Here is a 15,113-nt window from a genome sequence, read left to right as displayed (position 1 = left end):
GGCATAAACTCCGGTCCAGTTTATCGCTCTTCGCCCATCACTCTGCTCTAGACAAAGACCCGCCTTATGCAAATCAGTACCGAACCTGCTACCCATAGGAGCTGTCCATCCCAAACTGCTAGGTGAGGCCCCTCCAGAAGGGACCACAAGCAACCCCAGACCGGTTTCGACCTACTTAGATGTCATTAGTGAGGTATAGCTGGGTCCTACCTGAGGTGGCATGGAGTGCAAAATAATGATGGACTGAAATACGACCCGATTCACTACCGGAAGCTGAGGTTGATTCAAGCGTTCCATCCATCACTTTTTTATATACTCCAGTGCGTATCCCCCAGCGGCTGCCTGTTCGCTGATGAGCTGCTTGGGAAAGTGTGAGAAATTAACGTTAACAGAGCTAGCACCAATGCTTAATTTGTGCAGGTGCTGTAGTTGGAAAGCATCAGCATTCTTTTTTTGGTGGGTGGGGGGGGGGGTGGGACTTATTTTTCATCATCAGAGAAGAAGAAAAGGATGGAAGATGAACAGAAGGAAACAGTGACAGAGGAAGGAAGGAAGGGGTAAAAAAGAGTGGAATAAAGAGGCAGGAAGAGTGTGGTGGTCGAAGAAAGAGGTACGAAGAGGAATCAAGAGCAGGCAGCCTCGGTATTCTCACTCGTGCCAGTGCCTTGTATGATCAGCTCATTCAGAGCAGGACCTTATATGTGCATTCTGGGATTTGTAGTTCTTTAGCCACCAAGCCAGAACTACAACAAGCAGATAATGCCACCTGTTAAATACCCCAAAGAACGAGTGGGCAAGGAAGGGTGAAGGAAGTCGGTTGCAGGTTTTATCACCGCCAGCACCCCTCGGTTGCCAGCAGGAATGAGCTCTGGTGAGGGAATTTGGAGGGAAGACCCGTGATGTTGTCCCCTGTTGCCCCGTACACTGACACCCCTGAAGGTGCAGAAGGAGAGACTCCCGGGAGTGGCGGAGGCGGGCATGCGGCTTGCTGCAGAGGCAGCCTGTGCCCGGGGAGGGACAGACAGTGCATAGCAGCGAGGAGGGAGGGAGGCGGCGAGGGAGGGGGAGGGAATCCGCAGCCATCTCCTGCTGCCTGCACTTCCGCCTCTGTCTGCCAGAGAGAGACACGAGTCTGACTGCTCCCGCCCTCCGAGGCTCACCAGTGCTCAGGTAAGGGGGGCCTGGTGACCACGGGCTCCCGTGGCCCTCTGCAGCCCGGGCGGGGAGGGGGCTGGACAGGCCAAGTTTGGGGCACAGATCCCAGGGGCGTATTAATGAACTCACTGCAGAAAGCATGGCTGGTTCTCGAAGCCATCTTCCACCCCAAGGGCCTTGGGCTCATATTCCACGTTTTGATCGGTTTGGGGCTCAATTGGAGGTGTTTTTACCCCACTTGTGTTTTAGTTCATAATATCAATTTTCAGGGAGATTTACGAACAATAGCGGCTTCAGGATGACTGTTCACCAAATCAGGGAGACCCCTCGAGGTCAGGGAGGTTCGAAGACTCATTGGACCTCTAAGCCCCCCCTCCCTCCCCGTAGAGGTTTCTAAACTCTTAAACCATAGCAAGCACTCAGCCATCGAGGACCTTACATTTATTATGAAGCTGGAGTTAGTTCTTGAATGAGATGCTGGACGAATAAGAAGCGACCTCCAGCCTCGTTTATTTGATCTGTACTGTAATTGCATTCACATAGCGCTCAGTACCCCCGACGAGGCGTCGAAGCGCTGTTCAAACAGGCTTCCTAAAAGCCCCCACATTTCTGCTCCCATTCGTAAGAAGCGGCGCAGCGCAGGGCGCTAGTTCTTCGATGAAGGAACACAGATAAAAGGTGTTACGTTAACCAATTTAGTAGTAGTCAAATTACCGACCCCGGAAGGCTGGAGGACTCTGTGGGCCCTGCAGTGTTTCAAACTGATGCCTGCAGCAGCTCACGTTTGAAGTCGACAGAGAGCATCCCTGGAGGCCCACCACATTTTCAAAGAGGTGCAACAACGAGGCTGCGGTGGCACAGTGCCCAGTGCACCCTTCGAAGAGACTGGCACATGTGCCCCTGTCTGGGACATAGTGCAGAAGCTGCTCCAAAAATCAACGAATCAACACAAACTCCAGCAGTAAATGCCCCCAAACCTTCCTTTTGCTCAATATTCACAATTAAATACCCATGTTTCACTTTGACAGCATCCCCGCATTTATTTAAGTCTACAGTCCTGCACAGTATTTTCTGTTCGGATTTTATCAGTAGGGCTGCTAAGTCAATAATGCCTAATTGTAGATCCAATGTGTGTTAAAAAGTAATAGTTCAACATCTGCACTGGTGCTAGGGTGCGTAAAACAATCCTCCTTGAGGGTGTGCAATTGTTTAGGGAGAGAGTGAAAAAGTGAAAGTGCTTGTGAGAAGGCGAGGAGTTTGAGTAAGACAAGGCACACAGTAAGGGAGGGAAGGGTGTGTGAAGAAGGGCTGGGAAGGGGTTGTGGTGAAAAGGTGGATTCGGAAGAGGGAGGTTCTTGTGTGGATGTGTGTTTGCAAGCAGGGTTGGGCTGGCCTAAAGGCAGCCGGGCAGTGCCGAAGGGCTGGGGGACAGATCAATGTGAGGGTTGGTTTTTGGCTGTTTGTGTCTCACTTTTATGTCTTTGTGGGCTAGTTTTATTGTTGATTTCTCTGAAGTTACCAGAGACATGGCCTGCAGCAAACCCAACGCCATGACGTCACCCGTACCTTGCAAAACACATATACAACTTACTTGTCTTTAGTGAAACTGCCCAGATTAGCAGCTGTTGGCCACTTTTATATCTATCTGATTCGCTCTTGGAGGCCACTTTTAGTTTGGAGCCTTGGTCTATACCTCGTCCTGGCCGGACTCTTCGCAAGAGGAGTATTTCGTAGAGAGGTGAGGACAGAGGAGTGCGTGGGACAGAAAAGAGCATCTTTAGAGGAAGGTGAGATGAGAAAATGTGAAAGGAAGATTTGCTAAATGAGATAAGTGTATGGAAACCAATGAAGAGATGACTGTCAGGAAGAGGGGAGTGTGTGAGCTTGAGGGAAGAGAGAAGGATGGAGAGGGTAGGGTCTCAGAGGATGGGCAAAAAAGGGTGTGCAAATGAAAAGTGTGCGAGGACAGTACGTGAGAAGGAGAAAATAGGTGGAGTGGTGAGCAGGGCACGAGTCGAGGGTACACGTGGGTGGACGGCGTCCACCCACTTTTTTCCCAGGGTGGACACCGTCCACCCTGCCATGAAGTTGGGCCCCACTGAAAAAGATGCTGAATTCATCCCAGTGTAATCTTATTTCTGACTCCTGCTGGGTCCATAACAAAGGCTGAATTGGAGGGGTGATCAGGCCTACTTGCAGCAGTCAGGAGCCTCACACCTAGAAGCAAATGTAGAGGAGGGAAAACAAAGGCTCGCACCTTGTTAGCACTTCACATATACTTGAGAGGCAGCTTTTCACTTTGTTCAGTCTCTTTAGGAGATATGCATGAGCTGTAAGAATGTCAGATGTGTTGATCTTTCCCAGTATTTGCACAAAATAAATAGCATTTATATAGCGCTTACTACACCTGAGAACGCCTTGTAATATTTCAAATATCACAAGTTTTTCTTTTAAAGCTCTATGGCTAGAGGATGTTTACGCTGACAAAAGGCAACATTGTTTTATGTGTGGAGTACAAAAGTGTGAATCTTCTCCCTAAATCTGGAGGGTTTGCAAGTATACTCGAAATGTACTCATGATACACCTTCTAAACATATATGTGAGGGCTTCAGATCTCATGTCACTTCCTGTGATGTCATGCGCTGTGATGTCACATGCCTCACAAGTTGCGATGTCACGCACTGCGATGCCACTTGCATACTGATTAACTAGGTTATTCCCCCAGGACTTGTGCCCTGGTGTTGAGGAAGGGAAGTGAGGATCATGTTTTTAAGAAGAGGGTGGGTTATGAAGAGGGTGGGTTATGTTATGAATGATAAAAACAAATCTCCAAGAAGGCTGTGAGAAGAGAATGCAGGGGCACATTTTGGAGAACAAAATGCTAAGTGGGTGCCTATGGTGTCCCCAATACTGGTCCTTTGGGCCCATTGGTCTTCTAGTCTTGGGGGATACATACGCTACATGTGATTCAATCGCAAATTGCAAGGAGAATTCCCTTGTGACACTTAATCTAGTGGTTGAGTGTTCTGTTCAGTGGTCATCAACATTTTATGTTCTTTCTGCTCAAAACTTTTTCTGTCTTGACCCAGTAAACTCAAGTGGTCGAAACGTCGTCGCGTATCATTGCCAAATTGGGGAAGAAGCATTGGTTGCAATAAGTTCCATCTTGTTGGGACCATTTAATCTATTAAAAAAACAGCAATTGTTTTTGTTTCTTTACACTGTATATTGTTTGTATGTATTTGTTTAGTGAAACATGTTGAGCATATATTGTTTGCCTGTATACTCTATTGTGATATCATTTTTGGAAAATCATTATTCCAACAATACTTTCAATGTCTTTGAATTATTTGTGTGGGCACTGTTTTGCTGTTGTATAGGTTTTATATTGTATAATTGCGGTACAGATGTGCTTTGTCTCCTGGAGCCTCTGTGGCTTCTATAGGGTTTGACTGCCTGGTTCTAGCTCAGTGGGGCTGCCCTTGATTTTGCAGAACCGGTGAGGTTTGAGCAGCAAACGAGGCACCGTTTCCTGAGTGGGTAGAACAGAAACATGTGCCTTCAACCAGGAAGGATGGCGACAATTCATGTGCTGCTCTTGGTGAGGCAGAGGGAGGCAGAAGCAGCACACAGGAGGATGTAAGAGAGGGGGTGCACGAGAGGTAAAGAAGTGAGAGAGTGGGACATGAGATTAGTGTGACAGGAGGTAGGTAAAATACATTACATTGGATGAGAAAGTGGCAGGTGGTGTGAGGGAGTTGGGGGGGGCAATAGAAAAAGGTAAAAAGGCAGATTATCGTGAAACAAAGGAAACTGAGAAGAAACTAAGAATAAAGAGACAAGTAAGACAAAGGTGAACATGATAGACAGGGAGGGGGTGACGAGGAAAAATGGGAGGTGATTGATAATGGCTGAGACTAGATAGGAGTGACAGAGAAAAGGTGAAACTCGAATATAGGTGGCACATGTAGATCGGACTAGTATGGACAAAAAACAGCAGGGAATCCGTTGAGCCATTTTAGCTTTAAATGGCCATGCTGGCAAATGACTCTCCTTCTGTCCCCTTTCATTCCCCGAGTAGAGAGTGTCTCTTTACAGGTATAGCGAGGGCCTACCCTTTGATGTGTAAGGTTCATTAAAAAATGAAATGCGAATGACAGCAGTTAGATCTACAGGAAATGACAGCAGCAAGACTGCAGGATATGACATCATGATTTACAGCCTTGACAGAAGGTCAGAGTGGCAGCAACATCACTATCCGGATGCATACTTAGAATATCACCCAATTTAGAATGGTGATAGAACTCACTTATTACTCTCCTATCAACCTATACATTCCTCTCGGAGTTAAGGAGCTTCTCCTGAGATCTGCCTAAAACATACATGCCAATCATCCTTCACTGCACATGTGCTGCAAGTGATGAGAGCGTACGCTCTGTGGTGCTGACTTTACCGGAGCCTTTCACCCCTTGAGAGTCTGCTGAAACTCATTCTTTGCTGTCTGATGACATTCATTATGTGCGGTCTGCAGCAATTCATTGTTTGCAGTTTGCCGGAATTCATTCTTTGCAGTCTGCCGGAATTCATTCTTTGCAGTCTGCCGGAATTCATTCTTTGCAGTTTGCCGGAATTCATTCTTTGCAGTCTGCCGGAATTCATTCTTTGCAGTCTGCCGGAATTCATTCTTTGCAGTCTGCCGGAATTTATTCTTTGCAGTCTGCCGGAATTTATTCTTTGCAGTCTGCCGGAATTCATTCTTTGCAGTCTGCCGGAATTCTGCCGGAATTCATTCTTTGCAGTCTGCTGGAATTCATTCTTTGCAGTCTGCTGGAATTCATTCTTTGCAGTCTGCCGGAATTCATTCTTTGCAGTCTGCCGGAATTCATTCTTTGCAGTCTGCTGGAATTCATTCTTTGCAGTCTGCTGGAATTCATTCTTTGCAGTCTGCCGGAATTCATTCTTTGCAGTCTGCCGGAATTCATTCTTTGCAGTCTGCCGGAATTCATTCTTTGCAGTCTGCCGGAATTCATTCTTTGCAGTCTGCCGGAATTCATTCTTTGCAGTCTGCCGGAATTCATTCTTTGCAGTCTGCCGGAATTCATTCTTTGCAGTCTGCCGGAATTCATTCATCATTCTTTGCAGTCTGCCGGAATTCATTCTTTGCAGTCTGCCGGAATTCATTCTTTGCAGTCTGCTGGAATTCATTCTTTGCAGTCTGCCGGAATTCATTCTTTGCAGTCTGCCGGAATTCATTCTTTGCAGTCTGCCGGAATTCTGCCGGAATTCATTCTTTGCAGTCTGCCGGAATTCATTCTTTGCAGTCTGCCGGAATTCATTCTTTGCTGCCTGCCGGAATTCATTCTTTGCAGTCTGCCGGAATTCATTCTTTGCAGTCTGCCGGAATTCATTCATCATTCTTTGCAGTCTGCCGGAATTCATTCTTTGCAGTCTGCTGGAATTCATTCTTTGCAGTCTGCCGGAATTCATTCTTTGCAGTCTGCCGGAATTCATTCTTTGCAGTCTGCCGGAATTCTGCCGGAATTCATTCTTTGCAGTCTGCTGGAATTCATTCTTTGCAGTCTGCCGGAATTCATTCTTTGCAGTCTGCCGGAATTCATTCATCATTCTTTGCAGTCTGCCGGAATTCATTCTTTGCAGTCTGCCGGAATTCATTCTTTGCTGCCTGCCGGAATTCATTCTTTGCTGCCTGCCGGAATTCATTCTTTGCAGTCTGCCGGAATTCATTCTTTGCAGTCTGCCGGAATTCATTCATCATTCTTTGCAGTCTGCCGGAATTCATTCTTTGCAGTCTGCCGGAATTCATTCTTTGCAGTCTGCCGGAATTCATTCTTTGCAGTCTGCCGGAATTCATTCTTTGCAGTCTGCCGGAATTCATTCTTTGCTGCCTGCCGGAATTCATTCTTTGCTGCCTGCCGGAATTCATTCTTTGCAGTCTGCCGGAATTCATTCATTGCAGTCTGCCGGAATTCATTCATTGCAGTCTGCCGGAATTCATTCTTTGCAGTCTGCCGGAATTCATTCTTTGCAGTCTGCCGGAATTCATTCATTGCAGTCTGCCGGAATTCATTCTTTGCTGTCTGCCGGAATTCATTCTTTGCAGTCTGTTGGAATTCATTGAGTGCTGTTTGCAGCCTGCCATTCTGTGCTGTCTGCTGCAGGCCTTTCTAGGCCATTCTGTGCTGCCTGCAGCCTGCCATTCTGTGCTGTCTGCAGCAGGCCATTCTAGGCCGTTCTGTGCTGTGTGCAGCCTGCCGTTCTGTGCTGTCTGCTGGAATTCATTCTGTGCTGTTTGCAGCACTTCATCCTGTGCTTTCCGAAATACTTTTTGTGCTGTCTGTAGGTATTCATTCTGGGCTGCCTGCAGGAATTCATTCATTCATTCAGTGCTGTCTGCTCCTGAAATGAGGCTGAAAAAGCAACCCCAGTACTGTGTGTTTGGCCTATGTTTCTCCGCAGCTCACCACCTCTTAGCCCCCGCCCTTGTTTAACAGCACACATCTGGTGCATTGGGCCCTTCACAACCCTGGGCCCTGGTGCCACTGCACTTGCTGCACAACCAAACTCTCCATTTAGACATTGAGACTCCAAGACAAGCAGCTTCCAGCGACTGAAAGAGAGATAAACGTCTCAAATAAAAACACACTGTTCAAAAAACGATCCTTAATCATTTAATTATATATGACTGTGAGGTTTTAAAGGAAGAATGCTGCGGCTTGACAAAAGCGTGCACCTTTTAGTCTTTAAAAGGCATCTAAATCCTTGCCACACAATTAGCAACTGTAAATGTAAATGAAAGCAGAGGTTTTATGAGAGAAGTTCAGTGAGCCCTGGAAGCAGCCCCCAGCGTGCTCTTGTTTTATGAATGCTGTGACGTTTTACCATTTTTAAAGAGTGAAGTGCTGTGCACGCCCCTCCTCAGGCTAAGCTGATTACCACGCTGTGCCCAGACCTGCCCGCCACCTACTCCTTGTTATCACAATCAAGCGCTGGAAATGCAATCTTTTCTTTTCTTTTCTTTTTTTTAAGTTCATGCATTCTGGTGACGTGTTTAAGTGCTATAAAGAACAGATGTTCCTATTATCCATTTCAATAATACTGCTTTAACCAACTTTGGGGGTATCTTGCTTGTGACTTGCAGATCACAGCAGGTGGGAGTGGTTAGAGGTAACTCACTGAGCCATCTTCCTGCATTATCTGAAGAGGGAAGGAGACTGAGAGACAGGAAGAAAAGGAGGCACAATACAAAGTGTAAAAGAACATTGGAAAAAATGAATGTTGTCTTGAAAAGCGGGAAACAGAAACTAGACAGGTCAGGGGATACACAGGGCCTACCTAATAAAGGTTACCAATGACTGAACCAGTAGGAGTGGAGAGAGCCAGTGGGGGGCAGACAGTACAGTAAGAAACGGAGCGGGGCGAGGGAGGAGCGGGGCAAGGAGGGAGCGGGGCAAGGAGGGAGCGGGGCAAGGAGGGAGCGGGGCAAGGAGGGAGCGGGGCAAGGAGGGAGCGGGGCAAGGAGGGAGGGGGGCAAGGGGGAGAGCGGGGCAAGGGGGAGAGCGGGGCAAGGGGGAGAGCGGGGCAAGGAGGGAGCGGGGCAAGGGAGGAGAAGGGCAAGGGAGGAGCGGGGCAAGGGGGGAGCGAAGCTTGGCCCAAGGGGTGGTTTTGAGAGACAGCAGGCATGGCATGTAGGTATTGGTTACAGTTTTCCATTATGCTTGCTTTCTGCTATCCTGTTTGACTTCTCCTGAGTTAAGATCTGAGTTCAGGCAAAAGCCATCATGATGTCGCTTTTCATTGTGAATGCCTGGGTGGGCGTTGAGAACTACGGCGTGATGCTTCAACCACCTATTTTCTGCTTGACTTGTTTTCCCAGTGCTATATATATTGACACTATTGGTGATGTCACCAGTAATTCATATTTGAATGGTTCTTGTCTTTCAACGCCCCTGGAGAAGTTTAGAAGTTGGTAACTCTGCTAGTAGTAGTATTCGGCGCTGAATCTGTTCGGGTGGGGGTGGGGGGATATTATGCCTGCTGCCTTCTGAAAGAGACAGAGGCTTGCTTTGCTACTGCCATGCTGTACCTGTTCTGTGAGGAAACAAAGCTTGCACTGCTGCTCCATGTGTACGTGCCCTGTGATGGGGAAGTTTACACTGCTGCTCGATGTGTACGTGCCCTGTGATTGGGAAGCTTGCACTGCTGCTCCATGTGTACGTGCCCTGTGATGGGGAAGTTTACACTGCTGCTCGATGTGTACGTGCCCTGTGATGGGGAAGTTTACACTGCTGCTCCATGTGTACGTGCCCTGTGATGGGGAAGTTTACACTGCTGCTCCATGTGTACGTGCCCTGTGATGGGGAAGTTTACACTGCTGCTCGATGTGTACGTGCCCTGTGATGGGGAAGTTTACACTGCTGCTCCATGTGTACGTGCCCTGTGATGGGGAAGTTTACACTGCTGCTCGATGTGTACGCGCCCTGTGATTGGGGAAGTTTACACTGCTGCTTGATGTGTACGTGCCCTGTGATGGGGAAGCTTGCACTGCTGCTCCATGTGTACGTGCCCTGTGATGGGGAAGTTTACACTGCTGCTCGATGTGTACGTGCCCTGTGATGGGGAAGTTTACACTGCTGCTCGATGTGTACGTGCCCTGTGATGGGGAAGTTTACACTGCTGCTCCATGTGTACGTGCCCTGTGATGGGGAAGTTTACACTGCTGCTCGATGTGTACGTGCCCTGTGATGGGGAAGCTTGCACTGCTCCCGACCTAGCCGCATCTGTCCTCTGAAGAAGAGTTTCTTCCCAATGGGCGCCTGTTCTATGGAGAAGGGGTGTTTCTGCTGCTTTTGCACCATCTTATGAAAAAACAAAGACTATTTCGAATATGCCCTATGTAACAAACCACCCCACAGCCCCCGCGGTGCGGGAGGGGGGCTGGTCTTTGTAGGTGACGGGCCCCCTCAGCTCCTCTGCAGAGAGCTGTATGTCTCTTGCTCTGAAGCAGGTGCAGTGTCTGCAGCCTGCTCCTCTCTCCTCATGACCCCGGACTGATGAGAAACGAAGTATCAACCTACATTGTTTCTCTTCAGTCAGAGCCAAGGATGGGGTGGGGGCCCCAGAGAGAACAGGTCAGCACAGAGCGGAGCTCACAGAAGAAAGTTGGGGGTGGGGGCCCCAGGGTGAGCTTTCATCACAGGGCACAGCCTCTGAGCAGGGACATTAACATCTCAGAGCATTTAGACAGGAACTGGGGGCTGCCCAGTGCCTCCCCCGGACTGGTTGTGTGTAAGGTGAACACTTCCCTCTTCCTTCCTGCTCGGTACACTACAGCAGCATGGGCTGCCTGTTCTTGCAAAGGAGCATTGGAAGCACCAGGGACAAGAAACCCAACCCCCTACAGACGTCCAACTTCAGCTCCAAGGCTGTTCTTTTGGTGAGTGACTGAAACACGCTCTGCCCTTATCCTCTCGGTCAGCAGTGGTGAACTGACACATGCTGCTGCCACGAGTTCTTGTGAGGCAGGGTGGTACCGGATGGTTTCATGTGCAGTGGATGGGCTCACGGGATTGGAGGGGGTTTCCAGACCTTAAAATTATGTTTTCTGTGCCTGTGGATGATGTGTGTTAGAGCCAGTGGGTCCATCTAGGGCGTTCCTGAGTCTTAGTAGAAGTGGGCAGTGGTACGCCAACAAATTAAGAAGGCAGAGCCCAAGGGGCAGATTCACAAGCCCCCTGCGCCACCAGTACGTCACTTTTTGTGACGTACTGGTGGCGCAGGGGGCTCCTCCATATTTTCAAGGACAGGAAAAGCCACCCTGCGTGACTTTTCCTCTCCTTGCACATACGGCCCCTTCACACGTAGCACTTTGCGTTGAAGGGACGTTGCATGGGTGGTGTTGTGGGTGTTCCCACGCAACACGCATGGAACCAGACACATCTCCAAATGTACGAGAAATCGTAAATCTGGAGATGTCTGAATGCTACACCACCCTTGAGGTGGCGTAGGGAGGCGCAACAAAGAGAAATGTTTTCATTTCTCCTTGTTTTTTCCTCTTTCAATGCGTGCTGCATTCTACAGCACACATTGAATGAGGAAAAAGCCTTTAGTGATTGTTTTTGTGCAGGAAGGTGCTCCTTCCTGCACAAAAACAATCTACCCATGGCGCAGGCATCCTTGCACCATGGTGCAAGGGTGCCTGCGCCGCCAATTGGCAGCTGTTTGTGCACCAGTGCAGGGGAGAACACAGGAATGCGACATATACTTGTAAATATGTCGCATTCCTGTGCTCTGAAAGTGCCGCAGAGTGGCGCAGCCAAACAGCTTGCAGTGCCACGCTGCGGCACGTTCTTGTAGATCTGCTCCCAAGGGTCGGTTGGCTCTTAGAGCCCTTGCACGAGCCAAGCCCTGGAAATGTTAAGATCATTCAAAAATATAGTACATTCTCTTCAAAATTAAAATAGTGCATTTCTTTGACATGCGACAGGTTTGACATTAATAAGTTACATTATAGGTTTATATTGAGAGGTAATGAAGAAAAGAGGGTGCTGCAAAATATTTGCCTGAGAATACAGTGTGATTAAGTGGGGAAGCTGAGATTCACCCTGGGCTTAATGGTTTCACTTTGTACAAGGCAACCTCTAAAGGGATATTTGTCTTTTTTTAACACAGCTATTAGTGCTTTGTTTTAAACTATGTGAGCTCCAGTAGAGTGCAGGTGGCAGACTGGACCACGTGATCGAGGTTCCAAGAGAACCTGGAGCTGACCAGAGCCGTGCTCGAGCTATAAGTTGCCTGTCCACCTCTAGGTCTAAGTGCTTCAGTGTGTGATGCTCCAACAAGGTGAGGAGTACCAAGTGCCTAAGTACCAACCGTGAAAAGAGCTCCTCGGCTAGCAGCCTCTCGAGTCTTTACCAGTTGATTTGGAAGGAGCTCTGGTATTGATTGCTCTGCTTCTTGGTATGTGTTCATTTCTGTAGTGTAAAAGCGCCCAGTCGCGGTCAGCGCGGCGTCTTGCATAGCTAAATGAATAATTCTATTGTATTCGTTCTTTTTTTACCTCTCATACCCGCTCAGCTATGTGTAGATAAAAGTGGTGTTGAGGTATCGCATCGCCTCAGGTGTAATTCGTATGGCTAATGAATGACCGACCACACGCATGCATGTCCTATTTTTGGAAAATCTGTCGACCCAGTTAAAGTTGCTTTCTACACCATATTCCCCCAGTTTAACCTTTTGAAACTTGCCTGCCATGTGAATGACACAAAAGGCGCAACTCATTACCTGACGATATTCATTCAAATCTGGATGGAAACCAGGTTTGTTTGTTATGCAATCGGTTATGAGACCCACACTTTTCCATCTCTTTCTCATAAAAGCATAGTCACTGTAATTGCATACTGTACAAAGCTCACGCATTACATGCTTTTCTCTGTTTTGTCTTGACTTGCATAATAAGGTACTCGTAGTCGTCACTGGAAGTAGGAGCAGTGGGACAACCCCATTTGTTTTAACTTTCCACTATCAATGATTCGAAAACACAGCGCTGAGAACGGAAGCATTTCAGTTTTGAGGAGAGTGAGTTCACTAATTTATCTCTGGAAAAAGAAACATGCCACTGAGATAAAGCTCTCACAGAGATGGAACATACATAATATCAAAAGTCGTCGATCTTATCTGGGCGATGATCTTTGTCGCCAGCTCTGTAAAAAGAAAGTCAAGCCTCCGTTGAGTTCCAACTGAAAGTTGTGAAACATCTGTTCACCATGCTCGAATTCCAGTCGGATATGGAAGGTTTGTTGGAAGTGTGCGTCCTGAAGCAGTTTGACTTATATATATGTATGATGGCACTGTATTTATGTATTTACATTTTAATTGCACTTACTACCCCTGAACGAGGCATAGAAATGCTTTGTGACGAGTATAGATAGTCTAGAGGCGATTAAGTATTTTTAGGTTGTAGGGTTATGATTTCAAAGAACAAGAGTGTGAGCTGTGAAATGAGGTGTGACAATTGGCCTCGATGGAGTAGTAGAAAATGTGTCAGGCAGACATGAACCTTAAGGGAAGACGAGGGTGGACAGTACGGAGAGGTAAATAACTTTAATTCTAGGTCAGTTGTTGATGCAGGCTTTTGGGAATATAGTGGGAGGAGTCTTTTCGAGATAGTTTGCTATCTGAGAATATAAAACAGTAGAAGGAACCAAGCCTATTTGCATGTTTTTGGAGAGTGTTGCCTTGAATTGTGTCATGTTATGATGCGCCTCCGACGAGGCAGCACAATGCTGACAGGGCCAGGAGAATGTTTGCAGCTCCAGGAACAGGATCTGCTGGGACGCATTGGAAGGTCAATAAGCATTTGCAATGCAATTGGTCTCTCATTTGTGAGAGTTAGAGCTATAGACGTTGTAAAGGACAATGTATTTTTTTCTATGCGTTTTCTGTTTGGGATTGTGTGTCTTGGAGTGGGATTATCTGGACTGGTATTTTGTGTTGTGGAGTGGTATGTAGTGGAGTTGACTTGTGGTGTGCTGTTAAATATTGCAGCATGATGTGGAATTTTGTGGGGTATATTGGATGCAAGTGGTGTGTTGTGTAATTGTGTTGTTGGTTTGAATATTATAGTTTGTTGTTGAATTATGTGGTATAGAATGGAAATTTGTAGAGTTGAATTGTGACGTGGAAGTGTGCGGTGCTGAGTGAAAATTATGTTGAGTGGTATTCTGAGGCATGGTGTGAAGGGTAGTTATGTGGATTGTTGCTACATGCCATAGGCTGGATTTATGTGGAGTGTATTTATCCAGTATTGAGTACAGCTTAATTATGTGGAGGTTAATTATGTGGTGCTAAGTGGTATTATGTGGCGTGTAATTATGTTGTGTGATGAATTGTGTGGGGATGAATTGTGGAATTGTGTGATGTGTGGAATTATGTGGCATGTTATGGTGTATAAATGTGCAGAGTGGTATTATGCAGCATGTTGCAGAGTTGTATTTTGCGGAGGGTAATCATGTGTTGTGGAGTCTAGTGTAAATATGTTGTGTGGAGTGCAATTATGTGGTTTGGAGTGGTATTAAGTTGTGTGGAATGTTATTATGTGATGTGGTATTATGTGGTATGGAGTGAAGTGGAAATATGAGTTTTTTTAGATGTTCAAATGTGCTTTGTGTGGTAGAATTAGGTGGCATGGATTTGGACAAGCTGGACGGGCTCCCGGCCGAGTTTTACAAGGCCTATTCCTTGTTATTAATACTGGAACTGTTAAGAGTGTACAAGGCGGCATTTGAAGATGCTGAACTTCCGGCGTCTCTGAACGAGGCCAATGTGATCTCCCTGCTGAAACCAGGCAGGGAAGCGTGCGAGCTGGGATCGTACAGACCGTTAGCGCTCCTTAATACAGACTACAAGATCTTGGCGGCGACATTGGCTCGGAGGCTTGCGCCCCTAGTTCCCACACTGGTGCACTCTGACCAGAATGGCTTTGTGCCCACCCGCAGCACGTCTTACAACATACGTCGCTTCTTTAGAGTCCAACGCTACGCGATCTCCAACTGGCCATGCTCAGGGGGTATAATACTCGACCTGGAAAAGGCGTTTGATTCGGTGGAATGGCCCTTTCTGCTCCAGGTGCTCAAAGTATGAGCTGGGTGACGCCTATATCCAGATGGTGGAGCTCCTGTACCAAGCGCCCGAGGTGCGAGTCCGGACCGGGCGGCTATTTTCTGACAGAATAAGGATCGGGAGAGGAACCAGACAGGGATGTCCCCTCTCTCCCCTGATATTCGCGCTCGTGATGGAGCCGTTGGCAGCGCTGCTCCGGACCTCCGGAGCCACCTGGGGCATCCCACTGGCAGATGGGACACACTCGGTGTCTCTATATGCCGATGACTTGCTGTTATATGTCAGGGACCTCACCTGCATACCTGCGGCACTCACAGACA

At 47.6% G+C, this 15,113-nt stretch overlaps 1 protein-coding gene across 1 annotated transcript in view; it reads left to right on the top strand.

Moving 5' to 3' along the window:
* The first annotated feature begins 1,026 nt into the window (after positions 1–1,026).
* Positions 1,027–15,113, top strand: part of LOC147689342 (ubiquitin-conjugating enzyme E2 E1-like) — a 400,187-nt gene continuing 386,100 nt past the window's right edge. Inside the window, exon 1 of the mRNA XM_086942148.1 lies at positions 1,027–1,170. The gene's annotated coding sequence lies outside the window, so the exon portion shown is untranslated. The remainder of the gene's footprint in view (positions 1,171–15,113) is intronic.

This window comes from Lissotriton vulgaris, chromosome 10 (genome assembly GCF_964263255.1).
Source record: "Lissotriton vulgaris chromosome 10, aLisVul1.2, whole genome shotgun sequence".
Lineage (NCBI taxonomy): Eukaryota > Metazoa > Chordata > Amphibia > Caudata > Salamandridae > Lissotriton > Lissotriton vulgaris.
This window is presented reverse-complemented; position numbering and strand designations above follow the sequence as displayed.